Genomic DNA, 23,743 nt, shown 5'->3' with positions numbered 1-23,743 from the left:
AACAGAGCAGGGAGGGAGACTGATCTAATTCCATCATGAAACGCTATAAAAGGAGACCAGACTGTGTGTGCATTCAGATCCTGATAATCTTTCTTATCAAGTCATTTGACAACATAGTATTTGCTATGGGTCAGGAATATATATACACACAACCTGTTTTCCCAATTTTGCATATGATAAAACTGAGACTCCAAAAAGTTAAGTAACTTGTCCATGGTCACAAGTTAGTATGTGACAGAATTGAGATTTGAAACTGACAGTCTTGCTCCAAAGCCTGTGCTCTTAATCCCTGTGCCAAATTGTTAGTAAGAGTGTGTATTAGTCAGTCAAAGGGGTACTGATGCAAACTACCAGAAATTGGTTGGTTTTTATAAAAGGTATTTATTTGGGGCAAGAGCTTAAAGATACCAGGCCATAAGCATAAGTTACTTCCCTCACCAAAGTCTATTTCCACATGTTGGAGCAAGATGGCTGCCAATGTCTGCGACGGTTCAGGCTTCCTGGTTCCTCTCTTGCTGGGTCTTGCTTCTCTCTGGGTTCAGGGTTTCTCTCTTCTCAGGTCTTGCTTCTTCCTGGGCTCAGAGTTCCTCTCTTCCTGGGGCTTGCTTCTGTTTCCTCTGTGAGCTTACTTCCTGGGGCTCCAGCTTAAGGCTTCAGCATCAAATTCCAACATCAAAAACCCTCCAACTCTGCCATTTGCCAGGTTTTTTATCTGCCAGTCCCAACTGACCAAGGGGTGGATATGGCCAAATCAAAGTCCTAATCTCGTATAGACGAGATTACAAACATAATCCAGTATCTATTTTTGGAAGTCATAACCATATCAAACTGCTACAGGGTGTCAAACTGGTCAACAAATCATTAGAATATGGTGTCTAAGTCACATACTAGGGACTAGCACAGGTCAAGATGTCCAAACTCCCATCCTCATCGGTGCTCACTCATAAGAAGGGAAACAGAAGTAGCCACCTGGTAACAGACAGATAAGAACAAAGACATAAAATGGGTATTCCCATCACTGGAGAGAAAAAAGAAGAGAGACTTGACTAGGTATTTACACCAGAGAAATGGAAACATATGTCCACACAAAGACCTATATTGGAATGTTCATGGCAACTCTACGCAATAGCCAAAAATTGCAAACAACCCAAATCTCCGTTAACTGGTGAATGAATAAACAAATTATGGTATATGCATACAGTAGACTACATAGCAATAAAAATAATAAACTGGAATGGAGGTGGCTCAAGTGATTAAACACCTCCCTCCCACATTGGAGGTCCTGGGTTCATTCCTGGTGCCTCCTAAAGAAACAAGGAAGACAGACACAGTAAGTGCAAACAACGAGGGGGAGGGAGGGAGGAAGGATGGGTGGGAGGAGGAAAGGAATAAAATCTTTAAAATAAATAAATAAATTCCTGATACACACAACACATAAGAAACTTAAAAGCATTGTGCTAAATGAAAGAAGCCAGTAACAAAAAGAGTACATATTGTATGATTCCATCTACATGACATTCTAGAAAAGACAAAACTCTAGTGTCAGAAAGCAGATTCGCTGTTGCCAGGGGATAGGGGCAAGTGTGGGAACAGACTGAATAGAGGCACAAAGGAACTTTTAGGGGATGATTGAAATGTTCTATATTTTGATTGTGGTTGTTGCTACATGAGTGTAGATTTATGCCAAAACTCACTTAGTTGTACACTTAAAATAAGGTAAATTTTATCATATATAAATTTAAAAATACATTTAAATGAGAGATTGAGGTCATGCAGTACCATCTGAGATGTGCCAGGCTCTGAAGCTAGAAATGAAAGTTGTTCATATCTGCCTTTCCCTTCCCTCCCCTCCCTTCTCTTCCCCTTCCCTTCCCTTCCTTTCGCTTCCCTTTCTTCCCTCCCTCCCTCCCTTCTTTCCTTTCTTCTCCTTCTCTCCTAAAAGTCTGCTATCTCCCTTTCCAAGCCAAGTCTAGGAAACAGGCCCCTGAACTCCAAGCATTTCCAGCGCTGCCATTACAAATGAATGGAAATGATCAGAGATCTGCGCAGACTCTTCAGAGGCAGATTTTCTGCAAAGCAGGCCAGCGACCACAGAGAAGACTGGCAAGCCTGCAAGGCCCTTTCACTGGGCCCCTCTGAGGCTTAGGCCTCCCAGGTAGGAAGTATGTATACATTAGATGAAAAAGAGGAAGCACCTCTCCATGAATTACTTGGTCTTGTGAGGGAGGGAGGTCATTTGTTTCTATTCAAGAAAAATGTTGTGTCTTCATTATCCTTGAATTGTTCTCTCCAAAACATATGGGGCTGGGGGTAGCCAGGAGATGCTAGAGCAGGGGGTAGAGGGAGGGAGAGAGACTGGGGGAGCAAACACTTTACTATTCTAAGGTAACAAGAGATGAAATAATAACAAAGGATGGTGACAAGGAAGGAACCCTTTACCCAACCTGTTCCCACATGGCATTCTCACTGGAAGAGAAGTGAACAAAGAGGCTAACATGGCAGGGGGCAGCAGGAATGAGTACAGAACATGAGATGGGCATAGCTTCCTCCTCCAGGCCTGCAGGAAACCCATGGCAGCTGGAACATCCATCTGCTACTCTCCACCACTCACAGGAAGAGGAGGGGATGATGGTGACCCAACTGCCCCCTGCTCAGATGCCACACCAGTAAGTGAGCAGCAGGGCCTACCTGCCTGGGAGAAAGCCATATCAGGGTCATCAAAAGCCAATCTTGGACAAACCCTTCATAGCAATAGAGAATTTTAAAGGCCCTCAGCCAAGGTGCATGGAAGTTGAGTTCAGCCAAATGCAACCTAGCCACATGGGCACTGGGAGGGGTCCTGGGGATGCCAGCTGTCATCAAAGTCCTATTTGCTAGCAGCTGAGAGAACTGGTCTTGAAGAATTGGATGCTTCAAATTTTTTCCCAAAAGGTAATTGGTCTGTAGGATTTAAGGCCTGTAATTCAATAACAAATTAAGAATGAAGAGATGAGGGCAGTTTGAAGGTAGAATTCTAGCCCAAGACAGGAAAATATGGGTATCCTTAAAACAAAAGGTGAGTAATTCTGACCTAGTTCTTAGTAACTGAAAGGAAAGAGACAATCTCTATTCCTAACTCATTCTGTCCCAGGTTTGGAAAAAGCCACATACAGGAGAAATGTCCTTCCAGAGGAGGATAGCCAATATCTAGAATTGGATCAGTTAAAAATCCATCAGTTCAGAACAACCAGCAAGATGGCAGCGGAGTAAGGAGCTCCTAGAGTCAGCTCCTGCTACAGGGCAGTTAGCAAACACCCAGAGCTCTCTGGAGCTAGCTGAAGCACCTGTCTGGGGGCTCTAGGAAACCAGAAGAGCATCCTGCAATGTCTTTGAAGGGCAGAGGAGACTGCCCATCTGCAGAGAAGACTTATAAGTAGAGCACTCCACGCCACGGAGGCCGGTGCCCATCCTCCACTGGAGGCACAAGCCACCTCGGGATCTGTTCCGTGGCTGGAATTGAAAGCTCCACTTCCCCAAAACGGGGGAGGAAGAGACAGTTGGGCACCAATTTCAGCTACTGATGAGGAAATTCAGTGGGCTACAGTATAATCCTGAGAAAAGCTAAAGCTTCAGACTGTCCAAGGCAGAAAGAGGCTAGGAGTCGCCATCTTAACTCCACGCCTGGCATGAGGGGAAGCGGGGCAGACTGAAAAATCCCAGCGCTGGTAAGAACTGGCTTCTTCCCATCCAGATGAGATTGCAGGTCTAGCCTAGGCCCTAGTGCCACCTCCAGCAGGGAGGAAGCTGTGGGGACCTGCACCAGCTTCTCCAGGAAATTACCGGCCAAGCCATGGAGGCTGGTGATTATCCTACTCTGATGGCGCAAGCCGCCCCAGGAGCTGTACGGTGACAGGAATTGGAAGCTCCATTTCCCAGAAACAGGGGAGGAGGAGAGGGTTGGCTGCCAATTTCGGCTACTGATTGGTAGACTTGGCTGGCTAAGAGATAACCCTGGAAACAGTGGGGTGTGAACCAGCCCAAGTCAGAAGAGGCCAGTAGCCACCATTCTGACTCTGCCCCCAGCCTGAGGGGAAGAGGGGCTGATTGAAACGCTCAGTGTCGGCAGGAACCAGTTTCTTTCACGCAGATCAGCCTGCAGCCTGCCTAGGCTTCAACCCTGCCTATGGAGGGTAGAAGGCTGAGGAGCCCTGCACCAGCCTATACTGGCAACTGCAGGTAACTTTGGCTGCCATAGACTGAAAATCAGAAGTCTACCAGGGCAACTGTGGTCATCTTAAGACCCACACTGCAGAGATTGCTGCCCACACCTGCAGCTCCATCCCTGCCCCAGGCAAGGGAGAAAAGGATGTGAAGCTTCATCAGTCTCTCTGGGCAACTACAGTCTAGGCCTGTACATGGATTATTCCACACAATTGAGACTCTGTCCCTACCCCTGGCAAAGGAGAAAGTTGGAAGAAGCTTCACTGGTCCCTGGTGCAATGAGAGCAGCTTGAGCCTCCACAACTTACAGCACCAACTACATGCTTTGCTCCTACTGCACAACCAGCAAGAGAGAAAGGATAGGAAGCCCTAAACTAAAGAGAAAAACTGCACCCAGAAAAAATACTCCAGTAAACCAGATGCCAAGACACCAACAAAAAATTACAATCCACACCAAGAAACAGGAAGATATGGCCCAGTTAAAGGAACAAGATAAGCCTCCAGATGACATAAAGGAGTTGAGACAACTAATTATAGATGTTCAAGCAAATCTCCTTAATAAATTCAATGAGATGGCTAAAGAGATTAAGGATATTAAAAAGACATTGGATGAGCACAAAGAAGAATTTGAAAGCATATATAGAAAAATAGCAGATCTTATGGGAATGAAAGGTGCAATCAATGAAATTTAAAAAACACTGGAATCATATAATAGCAGATTTGAGGAGGCAGAAGAAAGGATTGGCGAGCTTGAAGAAATGGCCTCTGAAAGTGAACATACAAAAGAAGAGATGAAGAAAGGAATGGAAAAAAATTGAACAAGGTCTCAGGGAACTAAATGACAGCAAAAGATGTGCAAACATACGTGTCATGGGTGTCCCAGAAGGAGAAGAGAAGGGAAAAGAGGCAGAAGGAATATTTAAAGAAATAATGGTAGAAAATTTCCCAACCCTATTGAAGGACACAGATATCCCTGTCCAAGAAGCACAAAGTACTCCCACTCAAAAAAATCCAAATAGACCAACTCTAAGACACATACTCATCAGAATGTCAAAGGCCAAAGACAAAGAGAGAATTCTGAGAGCAGCAAGAAAAAAGCAATGCATAACATATAAGGGATACCCAATAAGATTAAGTGCTTATTTCTCACCAGAAACCATGGGGCAAGAAGACAGTGATCTGATATATTTAAGATACTACAAGAGAAAAACTTCCAGCCAAGAATCTTATATCCAGCAAGACTGTCTTTCAAAAATGAGGGTGAAATTAGAATATTCACAGATAAACAGAAACTGAGAGAATTTCTAAGCAAGATACCAGAATTTCAGGAAATACTAAAGTGTGTGCTAGAGCCTGAAAAGACAAGACAGGAAAGAGAGGCCAGGGAGAGAGTGTAGAAATGAAGATTATATCAATAAAAGTAACTAAAAGTGTCAAAAGAGTGGTGAAAATAAAATATGACAGATAAAACTCAAATAGTCAGGAATAAACTTAACCAATGATGTAAAGCACTTGTATTTAGAAAACTGCAATCAATGTTAAAACAAATAAAAAAACTCTAACCCCCTAAATAACTGGAAGAACATTCCATGCTCAGGGATTGGAAGACTAAATATCATTAAGATGCCAATTCTACTCAAATTGATATACAGATTCAATGCAATCCCAATAAAAATAACACCAGCATTAAAGAAAAAATTGAAATCACGATCATTAAATTTATTTGGAAGGGTAAGGAGTCCTGAATAGCCAGAAACACCATAAAAAGGAAATGTGAACCCTCATCTCCAGACTTTAAATCATAATACCTACCTATAGTGGTAAAAACAACATGGTACTGGCATAAAGACAGACACAATAGACCAATGGAACCAAATTTGTGGCTCAGAATCAGACCCTCAGAAGTACGGTCAAGTGATTGTTGACTAGCCTGTCAAACTCACACAGCTCAGGCAGAACAATCCATTCGACAAATGGTGCTGAAAAAATTGGACATCCATAGCTGAAAGAAGGAAAGAGGACCCCTATCTCACACCTTATCCAAAAATTAACTCAAAATGGATCAAAAAACTAAAAATAAAAGCAAGAACCATAAAACTTCTAGAAGAAGTTATTGGAAAATATCTTCAAGACCTGGTGGTAGGTGGTGGATTCTTGAAGGAGATAGGAGAAGGACTGAGTGGACTACTGATGTTTAATGTATGTAGACATTTTAATTAGCTGTACTGTAAAAGTGTGGAAATGTATAGAGTGGATTGTAACACACAGTGAGTAACAGCTAGCTTATAACTGGGGATGTGACTGAAAATGGTAGTCTAAGTATGTAAATGCCAATTGACGGAATGCTTGAGAATAATCTAAGAACTGGATAGCACAGTAAAACAAGAGGTGGGTGAGAATTGTGGTTGACGGTACAGATGCAAGAGTGTCCTTTGTTAGCTAGAACAAATGTATATCACTACTGCAGGGTAATGGGAATGTGGAGAAGCATGGGAAAAATACAGCTGGAGTGACCTATGCACTGTGGTTAGTAGTAATAATATAATATTCTTGCATCTATGCAAAAGATATACTGTGTTAATACTGAGGTAGTATGGAAAAAGTGAGCCAAATGTACACTATGGACATGGTAATGATCAGATGATATTATTTGTAGCAAATAACAAACCACATTGTGGTGTGTTGATGGAGGGGTGTTGTTTGGGAATTCTGCACATGTGCGCGATTGTTTTATAACTTTCTAACTTCTGTCATAAAAAAATATATTTAAAAAGTAATAATAGGGTGGGTTGGGGGAAAAACACACCAAATGTAAGATAAGGACTATGATTAGTAGTAAGATTTTGACAGTGTTCTTTCATAGTTTGTAACAAACGTCTCATAACAATGCAAGGTGTTGGTGGAGGGTTGATGTATGGGACTCCTTTATAATGTTATGCATGTTTGCTTTGTAAGTTCACAACTTTTACTATACACTTAATTGTTTATGTATGTTCATATATAAATGATATAAGGATAATAACAATCGGATTGGCTAGGGGAAAACTACATTGTTTAATAGCAATATTTTGACAATGCTTTTTAATCTTTAGTTAAAAAAGTTTAAAAACAATGCAAGTTATTGGTGGTATGGTGAGATGTTATATATGTTTGTTTGATGTTATATACGTTTGTTTTTAAGTTCACAACTATTATATACGTATTGTTTATGTATGTTTATGTATGAGTGATATATTTCAATAAATTTTTTTAAAAAAGAAAAAAAAAATCCATCAGTTCTTTCAAGTTACCAAGAAAGAATTAACTCCCTCGTACCTGATGGACTTACACATTTAAAGGTTAAGCGATGAGTCCTCTGCTCAATATTACTCACTTCTACTCTGTTAAGATTTTTGTTGGCAGTTATAAAACATCTATACCCTACCAGCAATTGGTCTTCTATCTTAGCCTAGAAAGAATCTGTGTAAGTTCCATTCCTAAGAACATACCACCACATCTATTGAATAAATCATGAAACAGATGATCATAATACCTATGTGCAGGGAAACGGACTTTGGCCCAGTGGTTAGGGCGTCCGTCTACCACATGGGAGGTCCGGGGTTCAAACCCCGGGCCTCCTTGACCCGTGTGCAGCTGGCCATGCGCAGTGCTGATGCGCGCAAGGAGTGCCGTGCCACGCAAGGGTGTCCCCTGCGTGGGGGAGCCCCACGCGCAAGGAGTGCGCCCGTGAGGAAAGCCGCCCAGAGTGAAAAGAAAGAGCAGCCTGCCGAGGAATGGCGCCGCCCACACTTCCCGTGCCGCTGACGACAACAGAAGCGGACAAAGAAACAAGACACAGCAAATAGACACCAAGAACAGACAACCAGGGGAGGGGGGGAATTTAAATAAATAAATAAATCTTAAAAAAAAAAAAATACCTATGTGCAGATATATACATCCTGCCATAAGACTCAGCATAGTTTTTCATTGTTAACAAGTATTAGGGCTTACTGCGATATTAAAGAAAACCTACCAAGTTTTATTTCTGGTGGTATGGTGGACTAGGTACAGGGATAACTCTACCGAAAACAACTAAGATACAGTAGATAAAATAGAAAAACATCTTTTTAGATATCTGATGAGCTGGAAGGTTATAAAAAACTATTCCGAGGGCAGAAATGAAGTAAAATCTGAAAGCCAGAATGAGGCCTAAACTCTGAAGCCAGTTTTCAGCTTGAAGACATTTACCAAACAAGGTGATCTTGTACCTCATATTTTATGTCTCACAGCATGAGGGGACAAGGTGAGAATTTCACACAACTAATGAAAGACATAAAACATTAATAGTCCACTAACTATCAAAGAAATTGAATCAGTGCTGAGAACCAGCTCAGCAATAGGTTGGCTCGAAGGGAAGGCGACACAGAACTTACTAAATAAAAGGACAGAGAGAGACACACAAGAGAGGAAATAAAGATGGGACCAGGGGACTCACAGCTTCTGTAACTGAGAGCCTTGACCCTAGCTTCCACATCATATTTCTTTAGGAACTAACAACCAGCTGTTTGTTATTTACAATAATAAGGACTGGGTGCAACATGTACAACAATAAGGAACAGGTCATACAAAGTTCAAACGCCTCATCACGCAAACATTTTTCATGCTGACCAGACAGTGTTCCGTCTAGTCAAGGCCCAGTGTTCCTAAACCCGCACTTTTTGTCTGAGTTATGGAAATGTTTCATCTTCAAACCATGTTCTTACTATTTTCCCACAATAAATCAGAGGTTAAAAGTCTTCAGAGAAGAAATAATTCCAGCCTTATATAACTCTTTCCAAAAACAGATAAAGATGTAACATTCTACAACCCACTTCAGAAATCTAGCATAACCCTGGTACCAATCCCAGGCAAGGATAATATGAGAATGGAAAATTACAGTCTAATACATTCATGAACATAGATGCAAATATTCTAAACAAAATATTAGTAAAATAAAACTAGGAATGTCCAAAAATGAACCATCACAACCAAGTCATATTTATACTATATAAGTAATATTAACATTGAAAACTCAGTTTACTAGACATTAACAAATTAAAGGAAGGAAAAAAATACATAAGTTCTCTCAATAAATGTATAAAAAGTATTTTATAAAGTTCCATGAATTATTAAAAAAGCTTCTTTGCAAACTACAGAAGGATTCTTCCCTATCCTGATAAAGGATATCAAACCCATAAAGAGTAATAAATTTTCTTATAGTAAAGTAGGAACTTCTCTCTCTCCAAAGACACTAAAAAAGAAAATGAAAAACACCGCAAATAGGGAGCATTATTTGCAACACTGAGTAATGGTTAGTCTCCAGCATATATAAAGAACTCCTTCAAGTAAATAAACAAAATGCAAACTACCCAATTTTTAAAATAAAGCAATGGGAACAATTATATACCACAGCTGGGTATAAAAACTGGCTAAGCACATTGGAAATTAATTTTGCATTATTCCAGCAGTATTGTAGATGCTCATAGACTGGGAACAGTAACACTATTCCTATACATATTCCCTGCGTGCTCACCAGGGAACTTGAACTAGAAGGTTCACAGATTTAGAATAGCAAAAAAAACTTGAAGTAAGTGTTCATTGATAATAGAGTAGATATATAAACTGCAACAAAATCACTCAATGAAATATTACAATTCAGCAAAATGAAAAAATTTCAGCTACACAAAACAACATGAATGAATCCAGTAGCAAAACATTTAACAATCAGTTGACACAGACTCTAACCAGCCAGATGGGACCCCAGTCATAGTGCTGGAACTGGGTCCCAAGATCCTCTGCTATGCCAGGAAGGTTGTGCAGGGATGACTTGAATAGATGTCATGGGGACAATGGGCGGTGGGGGGAGCTTAGGAAAGTAATGATTTACCAGCTGACATGGGAATATTTCAGTTGTTTAAACCAGTGCTGCTTTACTGGTATGCATGGACTAAATATGAGCCTAGAAACAAAAGAGTACAAATAGTATAACAGAAATTATACAAAGTTCACAAATGCACAATTAAATAATATGTTGTTTGGGATATGAATATAGGGGAGGGAAATGAAGCAGGCTAGTAAGATAGGGAATCAATAGATGGATGTGGAACCTGGCAGAGTCCATGTGGACATCAGAAACCCCCAAGATGGCTGCTGGAAGACCCTCCCCAAGATTCTGCTATCCAGAACAAAGACTTCTTCTGGGAGCAAGGAAAAGTCCTGGATATTCCCTAGGGACTTTATCGTTGGGCCCTCACAGAGAATTGATGGGTGGGGCGATCAATCAAAACAGCAAACAGCTGGAACCCCTCCCCTGCTATTAGCAAAGGGGTGGAATAATTAATAGCTCACAAGGCAAACCGTGAGACCCAAGCCCTGCACACACGCCACTCTCTTGCCTCTGGACCCTTTCTTGCCCTCTCCTCTCTGCTCTTGCCATTTTTTCTCTCCCATGTGGCCATGCAAGTAAACCTGGGAATTTATAACCTATAATGGGGAATTGTAGTCTGTAAAACATGGGGAAAATGCATTTTCCAGAAAATGGTTATCCCCGAGAAGGGAGGAGATGGGATATCTTAATTTGCCAAAGGGCTGCTGATGCAAAGTACCAGAAGTGAGTTGGTTTTTATAATGGAGATTTTATTTAGCTGAAAGCTTACAATTCCAAGTCATGAAATGTCCAAGTTAAAGCACCATCAGAGATGCTTTCTCACAAAAGTGATCTGGTGTCCTGCATCCTGCAACATGGTGGAGACAGTGGCTGATATCTGCCAAGGTCTCTGCCTTCCCCTCTAGAATCTGCCATCTCCCAAGCTCAGCTGTGGGCAATCAGGCTTAGGGTTTGTTTCTTTCCGGGCCTCCTCTCTCTGGCTCGACTGGTTTCAGCTGTGGGCTATCATGCATCCATCTCTTTAGGCCAGAGCTGCTCTGTGGGCCCTAGCTCCTGGCGGCTTGTGCTTAAGCTTTGGCTGCTAGTGATTCTTGAGCCCTCTCTCACATGGCAGGATAAAAAAATGGCAACTGGCTTTCTCTGTGTCTCTCTCTGTATCTCAGTTTACACAAAACTTCAGTAAGAAGGTGGAAATTCTACTTGAGCCAGCCTCACTGACATCGTCCAATCAAAAGTGCCCCATGCTCACAGACAAGGATTAGTTCAAGAACATAATTTTTCTTTTTGAGATTCATAAAATAACTTTAAACTGTCACAGAGAAGTATACAGGCAACTTCAAAGGTAAGAGTAGCATTCTTTTTCTTAAATTGACTGGTGAGAACATAAGTGTTGGTCATATTACTACTCTTTGTACTTTTACATATAGTTCATAATATTCTTTTGTATCTAGTAGATATTTTATTAGATTTATTTTTAAAAGAAGGTCATAAAGGAAATTTAATAAGAAATCCTCACATCAAATTGAGGTTCCTGCCAAATCTTTTCTAGCTGCTGGACAAGATGATCTCAACTGTAATTGGTCAAGCTCTTAAACCCACTTAAAATTCTAAGCACTGCTCTGCAAATCACTCCAGAAACATTCTTACAAGTATCTCTCCAGTGAGGTGCATCAAGGCCCAACCTCCAGAGTGCATTCTGCTCAGCCTCCTTTATTTAATTTAATCATAATCAGAGTGATTTTTTAAAAATCTCCTAGAGCTTTTTCAAATTTTGAAATCTTTAAAATGAGGGCATGGAGCAAATGGCTTCACTTTTTCCCTTGCCTAGATTTCAATGGTGACACTATCCTTTTAAGTTCTTTATCATATACTTCAGTTGTGTGATACCCCAATTTCCTGCTGACAGTTGGGGGAAATTTCTAACACTATATTAGATGTGTATTGAGGGCCAGGGAAGAAGGGGTAAGTGGGAAGTAGGGGTGGAGGTGCTGGCACACATGTACAATTTTTCTTAGAACCACAGCACTGCTTGGCATTTGTAGTTTCAACATCCATTTCTTCAATCATTTGTGAACAACCCCCAACAGCCACATCACATGGCAATTTGTCCTTTCTCTGAAGCACAAATGTGAACTGTGTATTGCAAAGCAGAGTATAAGATCAAGTTATTTAGCTAGAAAGGAAACCTTGTCAAACACCCAGCATCCCAATCCCATCGCACTATGGGGTAAACAGAAACTCTCTTGAAGGGAGAGAAACTTTAATTTTTGAATGCAAGTTAAAAAGGTACAAATGATTGGTGGCCTATGAGAAAGCACAGGACCCTCTCCTCTCTGGACTGAAACAAGATTCAGAAGGAATTTAAGAGCCTATGCAAATATTTCTGCATTTGCAAATTTGGGGATAAGTCAAGGGGTTAAGATCTATCCTTTGAAAATGTCAAGGGTCTACTGTTCTGAACCTTGACTTCAGAACAAGGCTTCAAAATTCTCCTTCTATTGAAATTAAATCCATTCCTTTTTATCAGAGCTCCTCTGATCTTAAGATAGCTTCAGCATCTAAGCTTCAGTTTCAGATGTGCCTGGAAGTCCGAGGAATGACTGAACAGACTAACTCTGTGACGGAGCCTCAGCTGAGCATATCCTGTATTTAAAGTACTGCTTTTATTTTTTTCCATCTCTTTCTACTCTCTGTCAGCTTTTTCTCTGGATCCCAGTCATGTATACCACTACTTATTTTTCAAATTGTGGTGACCCTGAACCCCAATTCAAGGGACTATGGGTGCTCAAAGAGTTCTCCAAGATTCCTGAGGCTAAATTCCCTATGCTTCCCCATGGCTTCACTCCCCAAATCTGAGGGGCATTCTCAGTTTATTCCCACAGCACATCTAGTCCCTTCTCTTTCCACAAGAATTCCAGCCATACCTGGCATTTTGTAATGCTCAGTAATGAAAAGAAGATTCACATCACTCTTGTCTACCCCATAACTTCCAGCCCTCCTGTCCTGTCCCCAAGCACACATTCCTAAATGTGAGCCTCCTGAAGGGACAGCCTTAGGAAGGTGTGTGGTCAGTCAACTACCACCAACTCTCCTTCCTGAGATTTAAGGAAGTACCCTAATGGCCTCAGTATCCCTGTGCTTAAACCCATGGAATTTTTGGACATTCTGTGCATTGCTCATCCTATTCAATGACCTGTTGTTGACAGTTCTTTTAGCAATTTCAAGAATTTCTTCAAATAGATTACCTAAACACGGATGTTATGTACATCTAGAAACTGAGCAGTACTCTTCGATAACTTTTAATTTGATCTTCACAATTTCCACATATGCACTGAATTTTTAAATGCTCCTTAAAAATAGTCAGCATTCATTTTCCTCTACTCTTGTTTTCCTCTTGCCTTCCTTGGGAGCAAATTGTAACCGAGCAAAACAACAGAGCTTAGCACTGTTCCTGTAACTCAGGCATCCTGGCAGTTTTGAGCATATTGTCTGAATTGAATAAGCGCTATTGCTTAGCATGAGGATGTTGCCATGACATCTTGAACTCATTTTTTTCTGACAGAACAGCACACTCATAATGGTGAGTCTGCATTTCTTCCACTGATGTAAGAAACATGCCATTAGATTCAACCTCTCCTGCTCTGATATTTTCCATCATTGGGTCTCTTCCAACTCCAGCATTAACCGTCACCAAGGTGGAGGGCGCTAAGTGTGTCTTCCTGTCACGCTGACAGGCTAAGGTTTCCATTTTTCTTCCTTAATATTTTCCAAAGCATCAAATGCTAGAACATAAACACTACTAGTAACAACATAATAGTTTCCTGCTAAATTTCAACAAAAGATAATAAAGTTCTCAATTAAGTTCAACTAGAGGACTTTATCATTGTAATATAATTTTGATCAGTAAGTCCTAGCTATCCAGGAAAACTTTAGGGTTCTGTTATTCTAGATAGCAGTTTTTCCTTTAAGTATTGTGCTAAAAAATCATCGAGGTGTACCGCAAATTCTTATGCCTTCTTAAATGGACACATACACACTAAATACTTACATTAGATAGTCCTAGAATTCTGTGCTTTGAATTCCTGTGCCTGTTTATGTATTTCTATTTTTTAAAATTTTTCTATTTTTTGCACTGCTTTTACTTCTTACTGATGCTTGATAAAAGAACTTTAATAACCCCTGCACAGTATTTTTATCAATTTCTTCCATTTGCTAGGTGGATTTAACAAACTAATAACCAAGACTCTTAGAACTTTATGTAAATGAAGAGTTCTGAAATAGGGACTGAAATTTTCTCAGATGATCAAATCATAGGAACTGTAGCTCATGGATTTACGATATCTCTGTTGGCTTACCTCTTAGGTCCTAACTGGATAAGTGAAATTGTATAAATGTGAGTTCCAGACTGTTGTGCCTTAATATGCATCAGCTACAGACCATATGTTACTTTTCAGCCTCTCATTTTGTTCTCAAGATATTCAGCAGGCTTGGAGAGGCTATAACGGTTATTCTTACTTTACAGGTGAAGAACAAATCCACCAAAGGCTCTGACCAAGGCTGGCGTGCAATGCCAGTGTTCTAGGTGCCTGTTCAGTTAGCCAGTGTTTCTTACCCTGCCTTCTTCCCAGTATGTTTGTAGACTTGGAAACATGCTTTAGCAGCTCAGAGAATGGGATTAAGAACAACATGTCAGGGCTGCTCAATGGGCAGTGTGGAGGGCAGAAAAGAACCTGAAGGACATCAGGAACTCAAAGTGCAAGAAGGAAGAGACAAGGTAAAAGCCACAAGTTGTCACACTACTTTCTTAACATTATCTTATTATCTTCCATCAAACTCGGCCCTGAAATCTGCCAGGACTTAAAGACCAAATGTGTCTTCTTCTTCCCTGTAACTTTCAACCACTAAAATGTCTTGGTGGTTCACTTGGCAAGGTGCCAGTGGCCGTACATACTTCTACATTTCTCCTTGAAGGGTGGCTGCCACTAAAATACAATGGACAGAGACAGTTCAACGATAATGCCACTTGAACACATCTTGATCCGCTGCCACTGAGTACACATTAGTAGTTGGTCCTTAAAGCAAAGCTCCTGGGATGTCAAAGGCAAAAAAAATCAATCTTAGCCTTCAGAGGCCAGATCTTGCCACCCAATTAACAAGTTCTGCCCAGCAGCCCTAGGCTGTGGCACTAAGGGGCGTGACAAGAGGACCTCCATGTTAATTTGCATCCTATGGGTGCCTCAACTAAACTGATAAGTGGGAAGGAAGAAGAAAGAGCTGTCACACACGCCTTCCCCTTCTCCCTGCAGATAACTTGGCGGGACAGCTGTTTGTACCTTGCAAAAACTCCCACAATATTTTAATGCAAGAATATTAAGGGTCTCCAGCCACTCCAAGTGCTCAGGACTTTGAAGAGCAGATGTCAAACTGATAGCCAGCATCCAAAGTCTGCTCTTGGGCCCTACGCTACAGCGCAACCCCAGAGCAACACTGAAACCCTAATGCACAGAAACTTCCCCACACTTGGACTGCTCAGCAGGAAGCCTGAAGAACAGCTAGGACCTAGAGCAGGCGAGCCTGGGAGGTCACGCTGGATTCAGGATTCTCATTCTGGGCTGAATTAGGAAACTGGGAGCCCTACAAGGGTGATTCCAACCTTCTCAAGAGCCCAAGTTGGGTGAAGTTAGCAAAAGAGAGTTCAGACTAGAAATAAGTGGCTGAAAGGGATTTGGAAGGGTCATCAGGTCAACACCAACTCAAAACCAGCACCACCCTCTCCTCAGTGAAACAGCTGGTCTTTCCCCTGTGTTCTTCACATCCAAGCTGTTCAAATGACTCCCCCTCTTCCCCAAACTCCCTGCCTCCAGCACGTACATACAAAGATATGAGGACGTGACAAACAACTGGGGGACCCAGCTTCTTCATTCCAGGGGCTTATCCAGAACTGGGAAATGGTGGGGAGCTGCTTGGGCCCGTGTGCTGGTCATTAGTTGAGGTTTACATAATCACACAAACAAGGTCTGGAGAATATTTCCAGAGTTCAGAGCACACCTCATTCTCCACCCCCGTCCCCACCCCCACCCCATCGATGCCCAGAACACAAGCCAGTTTTACCAAAACTGAAGTACTCCACGTGCCTGGGGGAGGCGCCTGGCTGCTGCCCTTACAAATGCCAAGGACTGCCAGAAAAACCAGAGTGTGCAGCAGAAAGAGGATCAAGGTGCTGCTGGCACTCTGGCCAGGCCCCCGCAGCCCCTCTTGCCTGCCACCACTGCCAGCAAAGTTCAAGGAAGGGCCCAGCCCCAGGAGTCCTGGTCTGCAAGCGCCCGAACCAGCCGCAGTAAACTCAAACAACGACTGGCCCCTGAGTTCGCTCCACCAAATCATCCGTCCGTGTCTACGTGTGTTAAAGTGGTCCATACATTTAGGATTCCCCAGACAGACCCTGCCATCTCATCAGGGGCCATTCTCATTTCAAAAGATGGTAAAATGTGTGGCTTGACTTGGAAGGGTCACTTGCTTTACTAGGGGTAAGGCAAGAATCCCCAAGAGGAGTTTGGTTCTGGGGGGGGGGCGGGGCAGGAAGGGTGATTTTGCCGTAGGCACATATTAGGGGGCAGGGATTAAGCGGCTGTAGAAGGAAATATTCCCCTTCTGTCTCGGCACCCAGCATCATACGAATCTCATCCTCAACCAACCAGGCAACGGTTACCACTCGAGCTCGCCGGAACCAGCCCCAAGCAGCAGCCAGGGCGGCAGAAGAAAATGCAGGTGCTGCCAGGACGCGATCACTTGCCCAGCAGCTGAGGCTCATTAGCGAGCCGCGTCGACAGCGCGCGGCGGCCGCGCCGAGGCAGAGGCGCGCACAGGGTTACAGCCCCGCCGGGGTTGACGCGGCGGAGGTGACTGGAGGCGCGCGCCGCTTCCCGGCCCCAGGCCGAGCGCCGAGCTCAGTCCACCGAGGGGACCCGGCCCCTGCGCGACCGCCCATCCCGGGCGGGCCCGCGGAGCAGGTCCGCTCCTCTGCAACCTGACACCTTGCCTAAGGAAGGCAACAACAAAATGGAATCGCTGTGCGCTATTCCAGGTTCCCGTGGCGGCAGTAGGCAAAAAAAAAAAAAAAAAAAAAAGGCAATAAATAAAATAAAGCGAAAGGAATCCATCCGCCGAATAAAAATCCAGAGTCCCTACCTTCTGTCTTGGGATGGAAAACTGGTCCTGTGTTCTCTGACCCACGGATCCAGCCCCTTCTTCATGAATTATTCCGGTCAGTCAGGATTTTGTGCATTTTTTCATTAACACCTGTTTCAAGTAAGGGGTAGAGACCTTATTGAAAGAATTTTCTTTAAAAAATAACCTGTGCATACATGTGTCCGTGCAGATGGGCATGCGTGCTTGTATACACACACATGCACGCTGACTATACATGTAGATTGAAGCACCAAACTAGGCAGTTGGATAATGGGAGAGTCGGCTGGTTGTGAGCATGCTCGCGCCGGGAACAGATCCACCCTCTGTTATTCCCCTGAATAAATATAAATCACGATCAGAAACCCAAACAGAAGCATCCCTCTTGAATTCCTGCTGCTGTAAAGCACGGAATAAATTCAGCCTGCAGACACAGAATCTAATCAGCAGCTGTTTTCTGAATCCAGAGCCAACCCATCCATGCCTCTCTTGTCGGTTCCACTATGGGTCCAAGGCCTTTCTTGAAAGGGGTTTTAACCTTTTAAAGATACAGTACACCAATTATCACTTCTGAACAGCTATCGCTCCAGTGCCTAAAACACAGGTCAGGCTTGCACGTAGTGGTAATGATTTTATTTGCCTGTAAAAATATGATGAACATATATAATGGAGAGAGAATGCAAAGCATAAAACCAGGCATACATTTATTGCAGTGATGAGATTTTCAGTGACTAAGCATGTTATGTAAACACTCGGCTCCTTTACTTCCAAACACTCATATTCATGGGGTCAAACAATGCAGGCGCCTTCTGCCACCCCTCACCAGCCCCTACCTGCTGATAAAGGACCAGGAAACTTACAGAAAGGCAGAAGGAAGTGGGGATCCCTGTCACCGCAGAGTTATCACTGGGCGCTCCTTGCCCTGTCCTGCCCTCCAGGCTCAGCTATCCTGTCTTCAAACCAAAGAATAGTTCTGGCACTACTTCTACACTGTAATGTAATTTAGGACCAGATCTTGTTTCCCACATTTTCTCCCCAACCAAAATCAAAACAACCACCCGAACCTTTAGAGTCTTTAGGATTCACACTAGGCCCTTCTTCAAGATTTTGTTGACAAGAAGGGTGTTATGTTTTGTTTCAGTTAACCTTTTTAAGGCTAGCTAGGTAGAACATGTAGAAAAATAGAGCTGGGGTGGGGGGGAGATAAATAACCTCTGACCCAAACTGCAAAAGAAAAAATATATTCCCCAATTAGCTGAGCCACCCAGATGATATTTATTCGAATTTTGTCTTGGTTTTTAAAGAGGTGGGACTGAGAAGAAACAAAAACTCCTAACCTTATTTATGTTTGGAAGGAAGGCAAGAAATGCCTTTTACAGATTCTTTTTCCCCGCAGGAGCCCCAGAGCTTCAGAAAGGTGGGGCGGGTTTCCTGGGTCCCTGCTGAGCAGCAGCAGCTTACTTGAGGAGCAACACTAGCATTTCCTACCCCACTGCCCCGGGGCAGGCTCCTCTCACCCTAGCATCACGGCCCTTTCCTTCCCTCGTCTAGGCCTGTCAGGCAAACCACGGAAACCAAGGGATGCACTGTCACCCTCCCACTTCATCGCAGGCGCTGCCTCCTCCCCCCTTCTCTCTCTCTGCTCTCTCTCTCACGCGCGCGCACACACACACACAAACACATACACACTCCCTTCCCTCCCGCCTTCCAGGGCTCTTTACCAGAAAATTATCATATTTCATGTGTCATTGCTTTAGCTAGCTGGGCCTGTCACGGATTGGCTGGGCACAGGCAGTCGGAAATGTCACCAGTCACACCGCTTGGGAGCTGGCTCTCCCGTGGCCAAAACAGCCCTGAGCCTGGGAGGCTCTGTGACAAGGATCAGACCTACCACAGGGAACCTGTCACTCCTCTCTGCCTCCGCCCAAGGTCTTCTCCCTGCTTTCCTCTCTCTACCAAGCACTGGGGGAGGAGAATGCAAGGAGGGGATGTGGAGGAAGTCTCCAGCTATGCTCATACCTAGAGATACCTCCAATTGCAGTAAGAGAAGGAGCTGCCAAAAGTCCTATTTTTTCCTAGCATATTTGAGAAGAAACTAAAGATGCCTCCATTAGATTTTAAAGCTATGAAGAAAGTAAATTTCTGACAAAAACATTCTCTCCTCACACTAAAAATAAAAAATATATATATATATGGTTGTGAAAACGAGATTTTTTTTACCTGCGGGAGTTTGTCTGCTGTTGCTGTTTATTCCCCATCTAGCATTATGAGCACTAAAGTATGACCGTGATATCCCAAGGCTGTCAGGGAACCTAGAAGGTGATTTGGTCCCTCTCCTTCTGCTTACACAGAACAGCTCTTAGTATTCCAGTTACTCACCAGAAAAGGAGGCTTCGTAACCTGGCTTTGCAATACATTATGCTGCTGCACAACTTTATAAGAGCTATACAATCTGTGTAGTGGCCAACCCAAATACTTTGGTTATGATTTAAGCTTATTTCATTTTGCCATAGCTTTAGCAGGTTGAATGTGACTTACCTTTTTTTTTTTAAGATTTCTCTCCCCTTCCCCCGCACCCCCCACCCCCACAGCTGTCTGCTCTCTGTGTCCATTCGCTGTGTATTCTTCTGCGTCCACTTGTATTCTCAACAGGCAGCACCGGGGATCTGTGTCTCTTTTTGTTGCGTCATCTTGCTGCGTTAGCTCTCCATGTATGAGGCTCCACTCCTCAGCGGGCTGAGCTTTTTTCACGTGGGGCCGCTCTCCTAGAGGGGCACAGACCTTGCGCATGGGGCGCCCCCATGTAGGGGTGCCCCTGTGTGGCACGGTCCTCCTTGTGCGCAGCAGCACTGCGCGTGGGCCAGCTCACCACACGGGTCAGGAGGCCCTGGGATGGGCCCCTGGACCTTCCATATGGTGGACAGATGCTCTATCAGTTGAGGCACGTCCGCTTCCCATGACTTACCATTTAAGTTTAAGATGCTAGGTCTCACCTCATTCCATTTTCCTAACTAAATTAAACCCCATCTCCCTGAACTTTTTTTCTAAAAACTTTAATTACGCTGCTTTATTCTTTAGACTTCAAAGAAATGCATAGACTCCTGAGTAGATGAGATGGTGAAGTCATTTCTTCCAACCTTCCATAGGATGTTTCAATCTACTCTCTACATCCATACTGTGGTTTGGGGTTTCAAGAATGGTAAAATGGATTTGTACATTTTACCCACTCCCCCCCAAACAAAAACCATTTACATGACCCAAACATCTGTGGCAATGGGAACAAGGGAAAGGGCCCATTCAGACAGGAGGCATTCTGAAGAATATAGAGAAAATAAGAAGTAGATGTGGGGGGGCAGCGGAGCTGTTTAGTGCTGATAGGCTTGTGATTCCATACAAACCCCCTCAGAAGTAAGTATACAGATTTCCAGAAAAGTGCCCTACAAAATCCCAAGCTCACAACATCAAGGACTGAACAAGAGTTGTGGGGCATCTGGTCAGAGGCAAATTGTCCTGCATGGCATTGCAATGATGGATACAGGCCATTATATATTTTGTCATAACCTACAAAATTGTGCGGGATAGAGTATAAACTATAATATAAACTATAGTCCACAGTTAGTAGCAATGCTTAATATGCATTCATCAATTTTAGCAAACATACACACCAATGAAGGTTGTTGTTGATATGGGAAAGTGTGGGAGATGGGGATGGTGGGGCATATGGGAATATATGGGAGTCCCCTATATTTTTTATGTAATATTTATGTAATCTAAAACTTCTTTAAAAATAAAAATTAAAAATTAAAAAAAAGAAAATTAGGAACTAGGCCAGGTTTTTTCCACACAGAATGGCTGGACAAAGAGATTGCTCTACAGCTTCTTTGGAAAATGGGAGGTTTGTTCCTAATATGGGTAGAAGCCAGAGGCTGATTAGGGACAGGATCCCAGCTCACTTTGGGATGTTATAAAGAAACAGATGGGGAAAAAGAGATTTAAATAATCAGATAAAGCATAAGAGGCCCAGAATATTTAATATTAGTCTAATAGAAGTTCCAAAAGGAGACAACAGAGTTAATGAAGGGGAGAAGCAATAATCAAGGAAATAATAGAACATTTCCTTAAGCTCAAGAAACACTTTAAGGCCTTACATCAAACAGGTCTATTGAATGCTGGGCAGCAGAATTACTAAAAGAATACACAATTCTAGATGTAGCCTGATACTCCAAGAGCAAAGAAAAACAACTACAAGCTTCCTGATAGGGGAGGAAAACCAGGCTGCTTAAACGGAAAGAAAATTAGACTGATATAGTTCTCTGCAACACCATGCTAAAAGACAGTGGTATAATGTCCACATAGAAGAGGTGGCATTGGATTGGGAAAAGTGGACATAATGGACAAAGGGTATGGGGAAAGGCAGGAAGAGATGAGAGGTGGAGGCGTCTTCGGGACATGGAGCTGCCCTGGATGGTGCTTCAGAGGTAATCACCGGACATTGTAAATCCTCACAGGGCCCACTTGATGGAATAGAGGAGAGTATGGGCCATGATGTGAACCAATGTATATGAGGTGCAGAGGTGCCCAAAGATGTACTTACCAAATCCAATGGATGTGTCATGATGATGGGAACGAGTGTTGTTGGGGGGGGGGAGAGGGGGGGTGGGGGGGTGGGGTTGAATGGGACCTCACATATATATTTTTAATGTAATATTATTACAAAGTCAATAAAAAATAAAAAAATTAAAAAAAAAAAAAAAAAGACAGTGGTATAATTTTTATAGAATTCTAAGGGAAAATTATTGTAACCCAAGCATTCTACCAGCAGCTGAACTATAATTTCCCTCATATGTGATGACAAGAGAAAGGCATGTGCAAAAGACACAAAAATTAAATCACTCAAATAGCCTATTAAAAAAAAAAAGGTTATGAAAAGTAAAAAGATAACCCAGAGTATTTAATTTGTTAAAAATAAGTTTTGAAAGATAGCCATTAGGTATGTATGTGTATATATAAATAGTTAAACTTTACTATGATTTTAATAATGGAGAGGGATAACTAAACCACTTGAATTTAAAGAAATAGGGTGTTGGCAAGCAGACAACTCCATCTATCTCCTCTCCTTCCCAAATCCACATTAAAATAATAATGAAAGAATTTTTAAGTTGAAATACCCAATGACAAAGAAAACAAGGGATGAAGGATTAGCCAAAAAAATTGGAAAAGAAGAATGTAAGGGGGGCCCTGATTATCAACTAGAAAAATATACTTTAATGCTACTGTAAATAAGACTATATAGCAAAATTAAAGAAACCTACAAAATGGATCGATAGAACTGAATGGAGTCAAAAGCAGATTCAGATATATTGTTGGTTATGTGACAGGTAAGTGATAAAAACTGAATTTAAAATCAGTGTGAGGGGAAGCGGACTTGGCCCAATGGGTAGGGCATCTGCCTACCACATGGGAGTTTCGCAGTTCAAACCCCGGGCCTCCTTGACCCGTGTGGAGCTGGCCCATGCGCAGTGCTGATGCGCTCAAAGAGTGCCCTGTCATGCAGGGGTGTTCGCCACGTAGAGGAGCCCCACGCTCAAGGAGTGCGCCCCATAAAGACAGCCGCCCAGCATGAAAGAAAGTGCAGCCTGCCCAGGAATGGCGCCACACACACGGAGAGCTGACACAACAAAATGACACAGCAAAAGGAAACACAGATTCCAGGTGCCGCTGATAAGGATAGAAGCGGTCACAGAAGAACACACAGCAAATGGACACAGAGAGCAGACAAGGGGTGGGGGAAGGGGAGAGAATAAATAAAAAATAAATCTTTAAAAAATAAAAAAAAATTAAATATAAAAATAAAATCAGTGTGGGAAAGTATGTATTATTCAATGTGTTGGACTATGGCTATCTATTTGAAAAAAATTACTTCTAACTCATACCTTATACAAAATATATTTCATTTAAAAGTACTACCAGGATAACTAGATGTTATGATTGATTGATAAGTGATAGAATACTATAAAGTTTTTTCCCTAATAGTGGAAAGGAAAAAATGTGGTTATCTAGTCTATGCTTAAATATCATACTGGAAGGCTAAATAATGACACATTTCCTCCCTAACCCATGGAACCTGTGACTACTACCTTTATATGGGAAGAGGATGAATATTACCTTACTTGGCAAAAGATGTGTTTACATTATGGATTTGAGATGTGTAGATTATCCTGGTTTATCCGATCTCAAGTACCCTTATAAAGGGGAAGAAGAGGGAGATACCAGAAGAGGAGAAGGCAATGTGATCCCAGAGACAGGGACTGGAGTGATAAGGCCACCGACCAAGTAAAGCTGGCAGCCACTAGAAGCTGCAAGAGATAAGGAACAGATTCTCCCCTAAAGTCTCTGGAGAGAGTAAACCCTTCCCACACCTTGATCTCGGCTCAGTGAAACTAGTTTCTGACT

General features: G+C 42.6%; 1 protein-coding gene across 1 annotated transcript in view; it reads right to left on the bottom strand.

The window, feature by feature from the left end:
* HIVEP3 (HIVEP zinc finger 3) overlaps positions 1-23,743 on the bottom strand; it is a 521,951-nt gene that overhangs the window by 380,197 nt on the left and 118,011 nt on the right. Inside the window, exon 2 of the mRNA XM_058303790.1 lies at positions 17,294-17,404. The gene's annotated coding sequence lies outside the window, so the exon portion shown is untranslated. The remainder of the gene's footprint in view (positions 1-17,293; positions 17,405-23,743) is intronic.

Source organism: Dasypus novemcinctus, chromosome 9, assembly GCF_030445035.2.
Source record: "Dasypus novemcinctus isolate mDasNov1 chromosome 9, mDasNov1.1.hap2, whole genome shotgun sequence".
Lineage (NCBI taxonomy): Eukaryota > Metazoa > Chordata > Mammalia > Cingulata > Dasypodidae > Dasypus > Dasypus novemcinctus.
This window is presented reverse-complemented; position numbering and strand designations above follow the sequence as displayed.